Raw genomic sequence first — 14,580 nt, forward strand, 5'->3', positions numbered from 1 at the left:
CCAGAACAAACAGTAAATAACACGCACATTTAATTAAAGAGTGAATTCAATGATATAATATGCTCTGAGGCATATTTCAGTGCCATCATCGGCACCATAAAATGTTTAAACCTCTCTTTTCATGAAGAAACCAGTCACAAACACAGTCAAAATACATTTCAGATGTGCAGCAGTCCACATGCAGCTTTTCCTCTTTCAGTTGGCAGGAATCTGTTATTACTCATGCTTTGTCTTGTGAACTGACAATTTATTTGCTGGCGTTTTGATGGTTTTCAAATTTATCGTGAGGTTACTGGAGGGAAACTTCAAAGTCTTTGTGAATAAAAGACTGTACAGTATATGACATTCTGCACATTTCAAGCCATGACTCTTTTCTTCTCTGGCCCAGGCCTCAATTAATTGATTTGAAAAGAATGTGAAAGAAAGGGTTCCCTTTGCTTTTAGAGTCAACAAGTCAGAATTTCTTTGGTTTACATTTCTGGATGTAGGAGCCCATCTGCAGATGGATTTCAGTAAAATTATACTGATTGGTATTTAGCACACAATACCACAGATTGCATGCAGGTTTCAGGCGTTCTGTATATTTGAGAGTCATCTCGGAGTCAAATATCAGGGGAGTTCACAGAGATGCTGACCAAGTGAAGACGATATGTCCTAATAATGGTAAGCAGAGTGGGACGTGCCAATGGAAATGTCAGGCCCTCTGCATGTGTTACAAAAGGCCAAATTAATTGACAGTGATTTCTGCAGGACTGATCATATTGTTGCCATGAGACAGCTTTGTTTTTCTGGAAAAGATCCATCAAATGCTTTTACAGGTCAGTTGCATTAACCTCCATGTCGGTATAACTATGCACAGAATGATAAAAGAAAGATTAGCATTAATAGGTAAAGGTCCAATATAATATCAAAGCATTTTAGAAGAGAAAGACGTCCTGTTTGTCCTGCATAAAGAAAAAGACTTTTTCACTTCACTTTCCTGCAGAGAGTTAGATGAGCAGATAGATAACACTCATGTTTCCACAGTAAATATGTAGCTGAAGCTTGCAGCCGGATAGCTAAGCTTAGCATAAAGACTGTTAACAGCGGGGAACAAGTCGCCAGTATATTGTTTGCTTTATTCCTTTAGAACAGTTTATCAAAGGGGATATATGCCGCCAGATTATTTCTTAGATGGGACTACTTGAATCTCCACTGGTTGACTCATCTTGTGAAGAAATTAGACTATTTCCCTCAGGACTTAGTGGAGACGCTAACAGAGTTTAAGGAACAAAAAGTCGGACTACCGTTCTTAGTGTGGCCATAAACATGTCTCCAAAATGAAGGCTAACCTTCAATCGTTGTGTAAATACCAATCTCTTACAAACACATGCTGTATACCAACCTGATAAGGGCATACTACATATACAGTTGGGTTTACAGTGTGTTGCACACACCCAGGAGGCCAAAGAAAATCACCTCAAGCAAGTTTAAGTGTCACTGTATTTATTAGCTTTCGAAAGTTATTCTGACCCAACTCAAGTTCATTATTTAGTATATGCAAACAATCACATAGAAGCAGTCATTAGAAATGAACATCTGAAGTCTCAGGCTCCCACCAACCATGTTAATTGAATGTGTCACAAAAGGCTATGCAGGCAACAAGGGAAGGACCCAAACACATACCAGACCGGCAGATAGTGCAGCAGAAGGATTTAATGAAATAATTATCTTACAAACGGAGACGGCAAAAAGCCGGCAGGTATCAGGCGAACTAAACTTCTGTGTGAAATCAAAGGAGTGAAGACGAAGCAACTAACGAAGGAGGTGAGCAGGAGGAGCTGTGACTACAGGGATTGATTGTTAAAAGTTTTTTCTTCGCGTTCTGTCTGTCGTTTTCATTTAAAATGAATTACGTTTTAAAGACTGAGCTGATAATTGCCAGCATTGGCTGGTAAACCATCAGATGTTGAGAACAGGTGCTCATGACTGTTCCAGGCTGAGTTGGTTTAGAGAGCCTGTTTCCTATTTGCAAATCCAGCAGCCAATGTAAATTGTGTTCACACATGCCCAGTTGCCCTGAAGTTCCCTGATGCAACTTTCTGGAGTTCACACAAAGTCTCTCACTAACACTTTCAGTACCATCACATGGCTGTCCTTCCACGATGCCAAGTCTATTTTTATGCACGTTCCAGTGGTTCATGCCAATCTAGTCACTGATCTCAAATTCACTTCTGGCAGAGAGACTGCAGTTTAAAAAAAAAAAAAAGAAACCATCAGCAAATCATTTCTTACTATCCAAATTTGTCTTGCTTCCCGGAAAGCAGGAGGGCAGACAGATACACTGACTACGATGACAGATTCATCATGTCACTCCCAATGATGGACTGAGACCAATTCCAGTAGATCTCTGGCTTACCTCTGGGCCAACAAACCAAACTGAATGCTTGGTATTGCAGACATATTGCCACCAATAACGTTAATGACCTCAGGTTAAGCAATCATCATTGATGACAGAGCTGGGCAATATGAAAGAATTGGTATTCATTGTGTCTGTTTCAAACAATGAATTATGGATGGCTTGCTTGCAGCTACTGCCAGGCTGGTGTGGAGAGGAGCGACTGCAGCACGGTAAAGTGGGGAAAGGAGCAAAACAATAATGTTAAAGGCAAAAGGGAGCCTTATCACTTATTCTCATGGCAGCAGTGTTGAGCACATAATGGGACAACTCAGCCTACATTAATGACTGCGGGTCATCTCTATTACCATTCTGACTAAATGATGTCGGCCAGAGCTAAGAGATTAACCTGTTTCGGATATCTGGGTCTCGTCTTGACTGTCTTAAGCTGTAACGAATCATAAAAACTTCATAATAAATCATGTTTTATACATTTGACTGTGTATATGTAAGTTTCTCACTCACAGATAGACACGCATTTATTTTACTTAGCTTGAACAATTGTGTACAGTTTGTTACTCAAAGATGCAGCTGCAATTTAATATGCATTAAAACCTTAAAGCTACAAACCCAATGTCATTACCTGACACATTAAAAGTAAGCAAAAGCAAGGCTAAGAGCATCTATGGGCTTCACAGGTTAGTTGCCCTAATAGATGGTGTGATTGTCCTCAGGCTGCAGTTTTATTTAATTGTACAGTAGCTAATTTGAAAAGAACATTGCAGCATGGTGCTGAGACTGTAGTAGGCCGACTTTTACCCAGTGATAAAACTAATTTCATCCTGGTGTGATATAGGAATTGTGTATCATACATACAGACCTGTATGTGTCTGGTGTAATGTTGATATTGGTGTTTGATGTTACTGACACTGAGTTTACCCTCCATGCTGTACCTGAAGAAAGTTCCTCCCCCTTTGGTTGTGCGGTCAAGCCTGAGCTCTTTCAATAGACCCTTTTACAGCCAAAATATGCCTGCACAGTGTTGCATAGAGGAGTTATCAAGCATTAAACACTGAATTCAAACTGATACCAGCATCAAAATGTCAGTCATCAGTGGACTTAAGTTCTATAAAATTCAGATAGGGTTGAAAAGAGTGATGAAGTTTGACAACATCTGATGAACATATTCCTCTTCATGGCGTGAAAGATCTGAAACATTAACTTTGTTCTGAAGCAAAATGTTGTTGCGTTTATGCTTCTGTCTGAAAGTACTCAAGACAAAAACAAAGGTTCAAATAATATTTTGACTTGTAGGCCTGTACGTAAAGGCCTTCACCCTGCAGCAGTGCCACACTACAGCCTGCACGCTGAATATCTGCTTTATTCTTCAGAATTATCAGAACATTCATGTTTGATGATGGTGATCCCAGAAAGTCAGTCTTAAAAAGAAAATCTTGATATCTGATCCCAAAATCAACTCCTTTCAAGACCTTGACGGAAAAGATTGAATAATGTGACTAAAATTCAGGATGAAGGAATGACACGCACAGTTAAAATTGATGTTGAATAATATGTTGAACTTTGAAGTGGCTTCAAGATTGAAGACTAACTGATAAGTTTTGCAGACGTATATGAGATAACACCCACAGCTCTGACATCAGATACAGCATCTATCCTAAATGCAGCATGGCGTCGCTCCCAAACAGCGATTATCTTTGACTCCACATTTTCTCCTTCAAAAATATGAATACGGCCTTTTTGTTTTTCCCTGAACATATTCATTGGGTATTTGTCTAAAGCAACTGAGTGGGGGCAGTGTCCTATTCCTGAGCTAACATCGTAAGTAAGTCTCAAAGCTTGGCCATTTGCCACTTTAAAGAAAAAGATGCATTTGTCTGAGCTCATAAATATTGAGTCAATTGTCATTGTTAAAGGTTTCCCAAGAAACAGCATGAAACAGACTTGACTCCATTTTTTTCAAAACTGAGACCATTAAACCTCTCGAACTGAACATATGCTCCTAAAAAGCCTCCCTTTGGGTTTACTCCTTCACAGAGATAGACCAAACTGCAATATGTCTTTCAGATAATCCTCCAGTGTGGCCCGAGACTTAGTTTTGAGCCTTGACTGTCGAATAACTAGAGCTTTGTCTGAACGTCTCCAGAGAGCTAAAAGAAGCAGTGTTTGCTGAAAACCATTCTTCACTTTCCTCTCACCTCATGGTTGTATCTCACCATGGAGCTCGAGTATCAGTAACAGCACTGGCGTAAATTAAATATGACAATTAGTTTGTCATGGACAGCTTCATAATGTTTTGTATTTCATAAGTTTACTGCACACATGGCTCTAGTGATGTTCTGCTTTTCCAAAAAGCTCGGAGAAAACAGGTCTGAATGAGTTGAAAACAACAAGTTCAACAAGTAGGTTAAAAGTTCAAGAACAAGAGAGGAGCATTTTTCTAGTTTATAAATGTGAAAGAAAATCAGCACAGTTGGTAAATAAATCTCTGCCACTGTTTGCTTGTTAGTGTGTTGCTCTGGTGTTGCAACACACACTTTGTACAGCGCAATTAAATTGTTACAGTGCCGGAAATAATATCATTTGAGGCGATATCTTCATGTGCAGAAATGAGGAAAATAAATCACACCAAAATGCAAAATGCCCACGGCTATATTTTAGTTTTACTTTGCCTTCTCTCCTCATCATTCCTGCTTGTCACTCTTCTGGTTCAGGGCTGTGTTCAGAGTCGGTGGCATAATTGGCAGGCACAGGTGTGAGCAGTTAATGTGATTCAGTATCAACAGCCGCCCGCTCGCCGCTCTCTGCTAGCCAGCGCCCGAAGCGACGTACCCGCGCAAACAATCGCTCACTTGGTGACGTTGATTCATCAAAGTCGTCGCAGTCCCTGATGCGCCTCCCTTCAACGATTTCTAAATTCAGAACAGAATTAGGATTTGGATTTGAGACGCATCTACATATTGTTTACAGAGCAGCAACAGCTATGTGTACAACAACAAAGTTATGATATAGAGTCATTAATATCTGACTGAAAACATGTAAAATGTCAATAAAGTGAACACTTGTGAGTGAAGTTAATAAAGAATGGCGAGCACGGACAGCCGTCAGTATAGTCCTTCCTCCTGTCTTCCTGGCTGCTTTGTCTCAGCCAGCAGAAAAGCATGCTGTCCAATTGTACCGATTAAAGTAGGTTCCACTTTTGTTAGTATTTGTAATATTTGGAAGTATTGATTTTTTTACTCGCAAATATTTTATTGCACATACAGTAGTACAAGTGTAGTTGCCGCCAACTGGAGTATTCTTCACAGCTGCCTACTGCTCACACTTCATGAGTCTGTGTGTGTCTCTATTTGTGTATCTTTGTGTGTCTCTATGTGTGTGTGTGTGTGTGTGCGTGTAGTTGGATGAGCTCCAACAGAGAGAGCAGAGCAGATGCGAGCTGCTGCTGTGATGACGAACGACACCACAGCCTTAAAAAGTTATAAATAAAACCCACAGTAACGTCAGGGCTTAACAATACAACAATCATTAATAATTTAGCTCCGGGGCCCGTTTAACACCGGGTTACGGAGTGCATCCTTCCCTTCAGATAACGTGAAAACGCAAAAGGCTCTCGCTAGAGCCAGTGTCCGTTTTGGGCTGCTGTAGAAACATGGCGGGGCAAGATGGTGAACTGCATGGAGGACCTCGCTCACTACGGAGATACACATGGCTTTTTAGAAGCTAACGAAAACACTAAGTGATTATACGCCGATTAAAACATAGCTATGGATATTATATTATATTTTAAACGTTACACATTGTTCCTTTAATGAAAGGAGGTAGTGATGCATTGTTAAAAAACAGCCAGTGACAGAGAATGCTAGTTGCTTTTTAAGCTAACGGCAGTGTTCAGGTTAGAGCCCAAAATGAATGTGAGGCCTCTTTTCTCTTGACTTTGACACTAAGACAGAAAGGTCCTTCACCTCTGTGCAAATTGTGTTCCCTAGGAGCCACCTGAGCTGGACACAAAAGATGAGAAGTTACCGTTTTATTGTTTCTGAACAATCAAACTGCAGCTCGGCACCGTGGATACGTCTGGAACTAAAGCTGTCAAGCAGCGCTTCATTTTCAATTTCCCTTCTTTCGCCTCTCTCTGCTTCTTTCTTTTTACTGTTGCTCGGAATGATTTACACTTTTTCAACAGTTTCCTTTTCTTCTTAAGTCAGCCACATTCATTTTATTTCCTCCACGTTTTGTGAGAGAAATTTGGGCGGATGTGCTGCCAAATTGCGTCCCTTTTCTGCAACGCTGCGTGATGTATGTTTATGGGAGAGTGAGAAAAGGCTTGGAATGATTACCCCGTCTTACCTCCTGGAAATGGATGCAGAGAGAACATGTGGCTGTGGGCTGTTAAACAAGGTGCACTGGCTCCCAGCGCTCTCATAAATAACAGGAGGGGAAGCTCTTTTCCAAGCCTTGACTCTAGGGGAGCTTTTTGGTCGAGGACACAGAGTCCTGCAGCCAAGCAAAGACTGCCAACTGTCTCAGTATTAGAAAAAATTAGCTCCGTTTTGACAGATTATCACAAGGAACTTGTTTATTTTGATCACAAATTCAACATCGGTGTCATTTTTTTATATTCCTCATGACATATTTTTGACGTGATCTGTGGAAGATGTGATTTAGAACGTGAAACCCGAGCTGACAAGAATTAAATTTTCATGAACGCCAACTTAAATCCTTCACAATAATGGTTTGCATATCGTCTCACAAAGAATGCCTGTCTCACATAAAATCATTTTGCCAAGCATGAGTTGTTTGTACATGAAATGAGTTACAGCTGGACATGCCATGTTCAGTGAACCGTCTCCAAAGGGCGCAGCCAAGGCGCTACGCAGGTATTTTTAATGACTTTCTTTTAACTGGGGATTAATTATTGTTGCTAACTGAGCCAGCACTTTGCAGATTTCTCATGGGGCTATGTCTGTCCTTTTTGTGTTTTTTAGCATGTAAATTAGGAGTCAGTTTTCACTTTGGATTGATTTTCTGCTCATAAACAATGTGTCTTCCACCCATTAAATACTCTCTTGAATTGTTGTCAAACCCTGATATTCCTCAAACCATCTCCGGCTTTGTTATTCTCTTTTTGATGGGAACCATTTGTTATGCCCGGGCATCTGCTTTGCAGCGTGGCGCCTCTGCCAGCTTTCAAGTAGACGTCTGCTTCTGGCACATGGGTTGTTGGTTCCTTGAGCGAATGAAAGCATGACAGTGCCTGTCATGTCTTAAATGTGTCAGCGGGGACTCATTAACTAAACAAATCTGTGCCATCGGCCTGCAGTCCAACGCGAGTTCCAGCCTCAGCGAACAAGACGAGTTGTAAACAAAGGACCAACTGGTCCCGCAAACAAGGTCTCTGTGAAGATGGATTACAACTCGTCTTAGCTCAGGTGGTCACTATCCAGACGTGATGCCAGTGTCCACGGAGGACAAAAAGCAGCTTCGGGCACTTTTGCACCAATAAGCAATTTGGTTCAACAATGTAAATATAGATCTCTGAATAACAAAGCAATCTTCGTAATTTATTCACGCAAAATCCTTTGGTAACCATGGTAATGTATGCACGTCAACACGTGAGTACAGGCTTTACCCCGATCAATCATTTAAATTGAAATGTGCCGTTTTCGCATATTTTGTCGTTTTCTCATTAAAGACTCATTATTCATAGCTGTGGGGTTGAGTTGTATCCTCAACTAATAATATGGGGGAAACACATTATATTTTCTATTTCTTTGTGAGCTTTTTGTGACACCAGAGAAGACGAATACACACACAGGAAGCAGTGGAGCGCTGCATGACGCCGCCAGTGACCAGACTGGGAACACTGAGCGACCATGTGAATTATATTTAGTCTTCCTTGTTTGTTTGTGATAGAGTATATGAAGTATGCAAACCAGAACTAAACAATGTATATTTTTCTTATTGGTTTGGACTGTTGAACTTACAGGTGTGAGAGAAAAAAAAAGTGGAGATTCTTTTCAGCATCTTATCCAGATAACAGCACATTCACTTAACACACTTTTCAATCTTTTGATTTATTTATTAAATACTTTCCGAGTGTTAGATTACCTAAAGAGTGAGATTATCCCCCTTCTACTCAGTGATGGAAAGTACCTGAGTATAGTTTTGAGATACTTGTACTTTACTTAAGATATCCAGAGGGAAATATTGTTTGTTGTGCTTTTTACTCTATTTGTAATGTAACTTTTCAGATTTACATTGGAGAAATACATCAGTTTCTTCAATACATTGTAAAAGATTTGGACAACAGAGTACAAACAATTGCACTTACCTAATCTGAAGTAAACTTAAAAAAGAAAAGAAAGACGTGCTTGACTGTGGATGATTGGGTTTCACAGGTACAATTGCTGGTGAAGTTGTTGACGAGCTGAGACTTGAGGACGTATCATTAATCGACGCTTTTGTGAAGAGAAATGTCACCTCTCTCGCACATACAAAGAATTCTGTCAGGTACGTTTTATAAATAGAAAATGTGTAATACACATAAATAACTCATTACAGCAATATTACAATAAATAGTGTAAAATGTTTGTTTCTCTTAATGCGGAAACAATGAGGCAAAGAGCGAAGACAATCAGACATGAACATTTTGTCCAAGTATGCTTTTCCCACTTCCACTGCTTGAACAATCCTCTGCTCTGCGTCTCAAGTAAATGATAAGTCTCCTCCTGCTTCCCAAGGAAAGAGGCACTTCATCACACAGATAAGAATGCAGACTGAGGCGGCGCTACAGACATGGAATGAACCCAAAGTTTGGCTTGTGAAGTATGGATTAGTTCTGGTAAAGTTAGTTTGATTCATCCAACGCTGGGGAGCCGGTGTCTGTGGAGTCTGTTTCTCTGTGGCTCGCTGGGCCGCCGTTGTCCCGCTGTGCGACCGGGCAAGATGAATAGACTCAGATGTGCCGAGGCGTTGCGTCTCCCTCCTCCATTATAGTGTGCGCATGTTGACTTTGTCTGGTAATTTTGTGTTCATAGTGGGAGGTCCTCTGATCAGCCCTTCAAACAGGTTTCTGGTCTCGGCACTTTAAAATTCAGGGCTCATCTGTGATTCATCTGTTTGATTGCATGAAAAGAATAAAGTGCTCTCTGAAAAGATGAAAACGGTGCATTCTGTGACTTTGCGCATGTTGTGCCTGGTACATAATTACATTGTGATGAAATGTTTAATCCCAAGCACATATCTTACTGTGACTTACTTTTTATCCTTTAAAATTAGCAGAAATCATGGTGGCATGCTCTACAGCTTTAAAGTAATACCGCAGGACATACATGCTGCTCAATTTTCACAGTTAATGTAATAACTTTACAGTTCAAAAAGAAAGTTATATATCCTATATCCCCTACCCATGTTTAATTTCCATGTTTAAATGGACTACTTGCTCTTGGAAAGACTGTTAAAAGGATTCTCGCTGGTGCTACACGGCGTATATGCCCCACTTTCATGTTTAAGCCTAAATATGAACATGCACTCTTTAGCCAGAACAGATTGCAGACATAACCATGGTTGCATTTTCATTTCCTTTAGACTATTCTATTCATAATCATTATACATTTCTTTCTTCAGGCTTGTAATAAGGAATGCTCGTACATAAGAAGGAATGAAAAATCTCAACGGCATGTGTGTGTATACATTATGTATATGTGTGTGTATGTTATGTATGTGTATATACATATATATATATATATATATATATATATATATATATATATACGTGTATATATATATGTATATATATATATATATATGTATATATATATGTATATATATATATATATATATATATATATATATGTATACAGAGAAAATTGTTATTTGGCTGTGATGAATGAAGGTTGCTGATGTTGTTTTGTGTGGACTTCTTTCATCCTGCAGTGCCTTTTAGAAAAGCGCCTTTGAATTTTTCAATGCTGCACAGACAACTGTGATTTCCAGGTGTTCTTTCGCCATATGGCCTTGTATTGTTCTCTTCTCCGCTTCCACATAATAGAGGATTCTGTGAGCAGGTGCGTCCAAGGATAATACGCCTTTAACAGAAACATCCACATTTCAAAATAGCACCTAGTGTGTCTGGCCTTTATTAAAACAAGGAAGATGCAACGGCTGTGCTGTGGATTTCAAAGTAACACCATGGACAATGACATGGCGACGTTCATTAACACAAACAAACGTATCGGTAGTGTACAGATTATATAGCCGCATGTGAAAACAAAAAACGAATGCAGCACCATGAGAAATGCCACTCCTTCTGTAAATGGACGGCTACATTGAGGAGATGAGTGTCAAGTGAGAGACATGAGTGTCTGCAAACATCAACACTAAGTTCCTTTTATTATTTTTGCTTCATTTATACATAAGTTAAATATCTGGATCTGTCTGCAAGCTCCAATCCTGTAGTGTGAAAACAGTTTTGACCGGCAATGACACAACCTGACGACGACCTAAAGCCAACTCCTCGGTATATAGAAGCGCTAATGAAATGAAGGAGGCCTGCTTTAGCGGTGTCAACTAATACAAACCTTCCCGGTTCATTGATGGAGGGTATAAGCATGTGACGTAGTATGAGATCGTGCTTATAATGTGCAGGACCTGTGGGGTTTGAGTTCACAGGACTATCTTTAAAGTGATGTATTCGTGTCTCTTGGGAAAATTCAAATTCAAAGTGTTAAAATGTTGTCACGTGAGTGGCTCGTATGCTTTGTAGCTGAAAGTGACGTGAGACGCTGGTAAGTCAAGCGAACGTCGAGGCGAGTGTCTTTTCCTGAACACATTTGTGCTTGAAAAACGAGAAAAAATAACAATAACTGTACTGAAGGGCAAGTGATGTCAGAGGTCCAAGCAGATGGTTATTAGTGCATGGATTAAAGCACCAGTGGAGAAACTGAACAGCAAGCGTCAAACAGGATGTCAGACTTTCATGTCTGTAATACACAAAGCAATTGTACAGCTGCCTAATAATGCTCCCCCAAAAGAAAACCCAAATGTGTCCTGCTATTAGGAGAAGTGGTTTACTTTGTTTTCCTATTATAATTAAAAGCTCCTGAGTCCTCCTCTTAACTGAGACAAAAGCTTTAAAGTCCTCTCTTATCCCATGATGCTCTTTTTTTTTTTGCAGTTCCCTCTCATTAAATGAAATGGGCTCTGGCGCAATATGTTTCTCAGCACCGCCATCAACTGCAACAGCAGTGAGACGCTTCGACGTTCCCTCATGATATATGCATCCAGAAAAAAAAGCTCTGGGAAGACACTGTCAATCTGGCACCTCTGTGCCTCTTGCCAGTTACTCTCACAAAGGAAACTTGTTTGGATTCAGGACTTTGACAGCGCTGCTTGTGTTCCTGTCCTGTTGGCCATTATTCACCTCGACAACGAGCTACATGTAATGAACAACTTTGCCCCTGTGTTGGCGCGGAGGCTCGGCCTGTCCTAATTTGAGATAAAGATAGGTTATTGATCAATGCTCCTTAACCATTCGCTCTGTGCCTGGATATATGGCATGATATGTGCTGGGCAGGATGCCGAGGGAAGAAAGGCAGAGGGAACAAGGATGTGGGAAGTAAATTGGAATTATTTTTCACACATTTAAGATGGCTGTGCTTTACAAAGAAACAAGGTTCAAGGGGAGTTGAATAGAAACACAATTAATAGTCTCAGTCAGCACCTCTGAAGCACGAGCGTCATACACAGAGGTAAGCATTTGGTTCGCTCATAGATAATTACCTGCCAAGGTTAGAAAAACCGAATGCAACAGTCATGCATAAAAGGCACCAACTCTGCTCATTCCACGCTCGCGGCTCTGTGAGGCTCCACTGGTTTGAGATCAATTCTAACTTTGGTAAGCTAATATGCTCACAGTGAGGCTAACATGCTGATGATTAACAGGATTGTTTACCACGTTCACCGTATTAGTTTAAACAACTGGGGCTGATGGGAATTTTTTCAACATTTTCGCAGCGATTTGGGCACAAACCAAAGCATTGGACAAATTTGGTTTTGAGCTAACGGTGTCTGATGCATTGAGGAAAGCCAGGGCATCACAAAAGTCATTGGATTGCATCAACAACTTAAATGCCATTAACCAATCCCATTGCATTGTTATCTCACTGTGACTCAATAGTTTTTCTGAAAACATAAAAAGCTCTTCTCATGAGACGTCACTCTTTCTGACTCGTTCAAACTGCAGAGACAGCCTTCAATTGTGCTTTGGGTTCAAGTAATTCTTTTAATTATGTCATTCTCAAAAGGAAGATGTGATTTCTCATATGAGAGAAGTGGAGGTATCTTTGTGGAGCTGGTGACCCTTCCTTGTGTGCCAGAATATGTTAGCAGCGAATTAATGACGCAAATTATAACTACTGTGGAAATCCAATCATTCTGGTCATCGCAGGACCCTGAGGGATCTCGCTCATCGTACTCAGCTTTTACATCTGCCTCTGGTCGCTTTCTGCATGTCTCCGAGTCGTTTCTTTCCTGATTTGAGTGCTAATTATGTTACAGTGGCTCTCCCAGGCCTCGGAGCTGTCTTTGGTTCAAGTGAGTTCCTGCACAACTCTGCAAAAAGGTTAAACTTGATGCAGATAAAATACCCCGAAAAAACGTTGTTTTTCTTTTGTCTGTGGTTTGATACATAAAGGTGAGCCTTATTAACCACTCGTCTCTGTGCCTTTTACCTTGTGGTGGTGTACTGTATAAGAACTGGTCTTCCAGAATTCATATATTTGAAAACAGATGGACAAGAATGAAAATGAAATGTCTGAAGCTTGATTTGTATAGCAACGTTTGTAACACAGGTGACAGTGCTTTACACCGTAACATCTGTAGCACAGGTGACAGTGCTTTACACTGTAACATCAAGTACAGAAGAGACAGATTTAAAGTGCAAAGCGCACACCAGAAAAAACAACAAGAAAAAAAAAACACTGAACGTTCCAAAGTCACAGTGGGAGGACAGCAAATGAGCAGCGCCCTTCGGTTTTGAGTCTAGCACACGCCATTTCTAACAGGTTTTGGTTTTGGTTGGAAGACCTAAGTGGACACCTGCCTGGTGGTGTGAGGAGCTAGCTAAGGAGTGCTTCGAAGGTGGTGTAAAAATCTTAAAATCATCCTCTCCACTGTCAACTGATGCATTGAGGTTAAAATACGAGTTATGTGAGCTCGACTGACTGTCCTAGATAAGAGCATAACTGCTGCGTTTTGCACAAGCTGAAGACGGCCAGGGCAGTTCGGCTAAGGCAAGTCAAAAGGACATTGCAGAAGAAGGGGAAAAAATGAAGGCGAGAGTAATAAGTTCAAATTAAAAAGCAAATATTAAAGGTGGGTTTTTTTACAATGTTTTGCAGTTGTGGAAGAAAAAAAAATTGTACAGGTGTGTGTTTGCATTCAACGCTTAGGAAGTCAGGTTCCACCTCACCGGAGGCAGGTTCACCCACGCCATGTGGATTGTCCAGATTTCAGAGCACAAAGAGGATTTTGCTGGCAACATTTCTGCTTCACACCTGATAACAGTGTCATTATCCCCTGTGAGAAGGTCTTTCCTTAGATCTGGAAAGAGCGCCTTCTGATCCGTGTTAACCCCCCTCTCTCCCTCTCTCCCTCTCTCCATCCCGTTCCTCTGCACTGCCTCAACAGTGTCTTGGAGGGCTTTAATTAGTTTTTCTATGCAGATATCAAGACCTGATGTTGCGCCATCTTTGTTGTTGTTGTTGTTTCTGGTCTGTGTGCCCATCTAAGACGAGCTGCTGATGTGGGTTTATCAAAATGCACTCTATCGGCACCGCTCCTGTGAGAGACCTTTTGATTTTGGGAACGACAGCAACATAAATACCTGCATCCGGCTCTTTGGTTTGAAGGCCAGCAGTCCAGAGATTAAAGACAAAACAAAGAAAAACTGCAGAGGACAAGCTGGGACTCTTTCTGCTCTTGCTGCAGCCCTACAGAAGCGAGTGGAAAGTTACAGGGTGTTGAGAGTATTAACATTTCAATTAGGCTGAAAAACACATGACATGCTGCGGGACAATAACACGATCACATGCGGGGGCGCAGCAGAGATTGCAAAAGACGGGAAGATGGTGAGAGACAAAAAAAAGGCAGAGAGGGATGGAGGGGAGGAGACTTGGGTTAGT

This window comes from Clinocottus analis, unplaced genomic scaffold, assembly GCF_023055335.1.
Source record: "Clinocottus analis isolate CAN_PGR_092001 unplaced genomic scaffold, fCliAna1.0.p SCAF_10, whole genome shotgun sequence".
In the NCBI taxonomy this organism is placed as follows: domain Eukaryota; kingdom Metazoa; phylum Chordata; class Actinopteri; order Perciformes; family Cottidae; genus Clinocottus; species Clinocottus analis.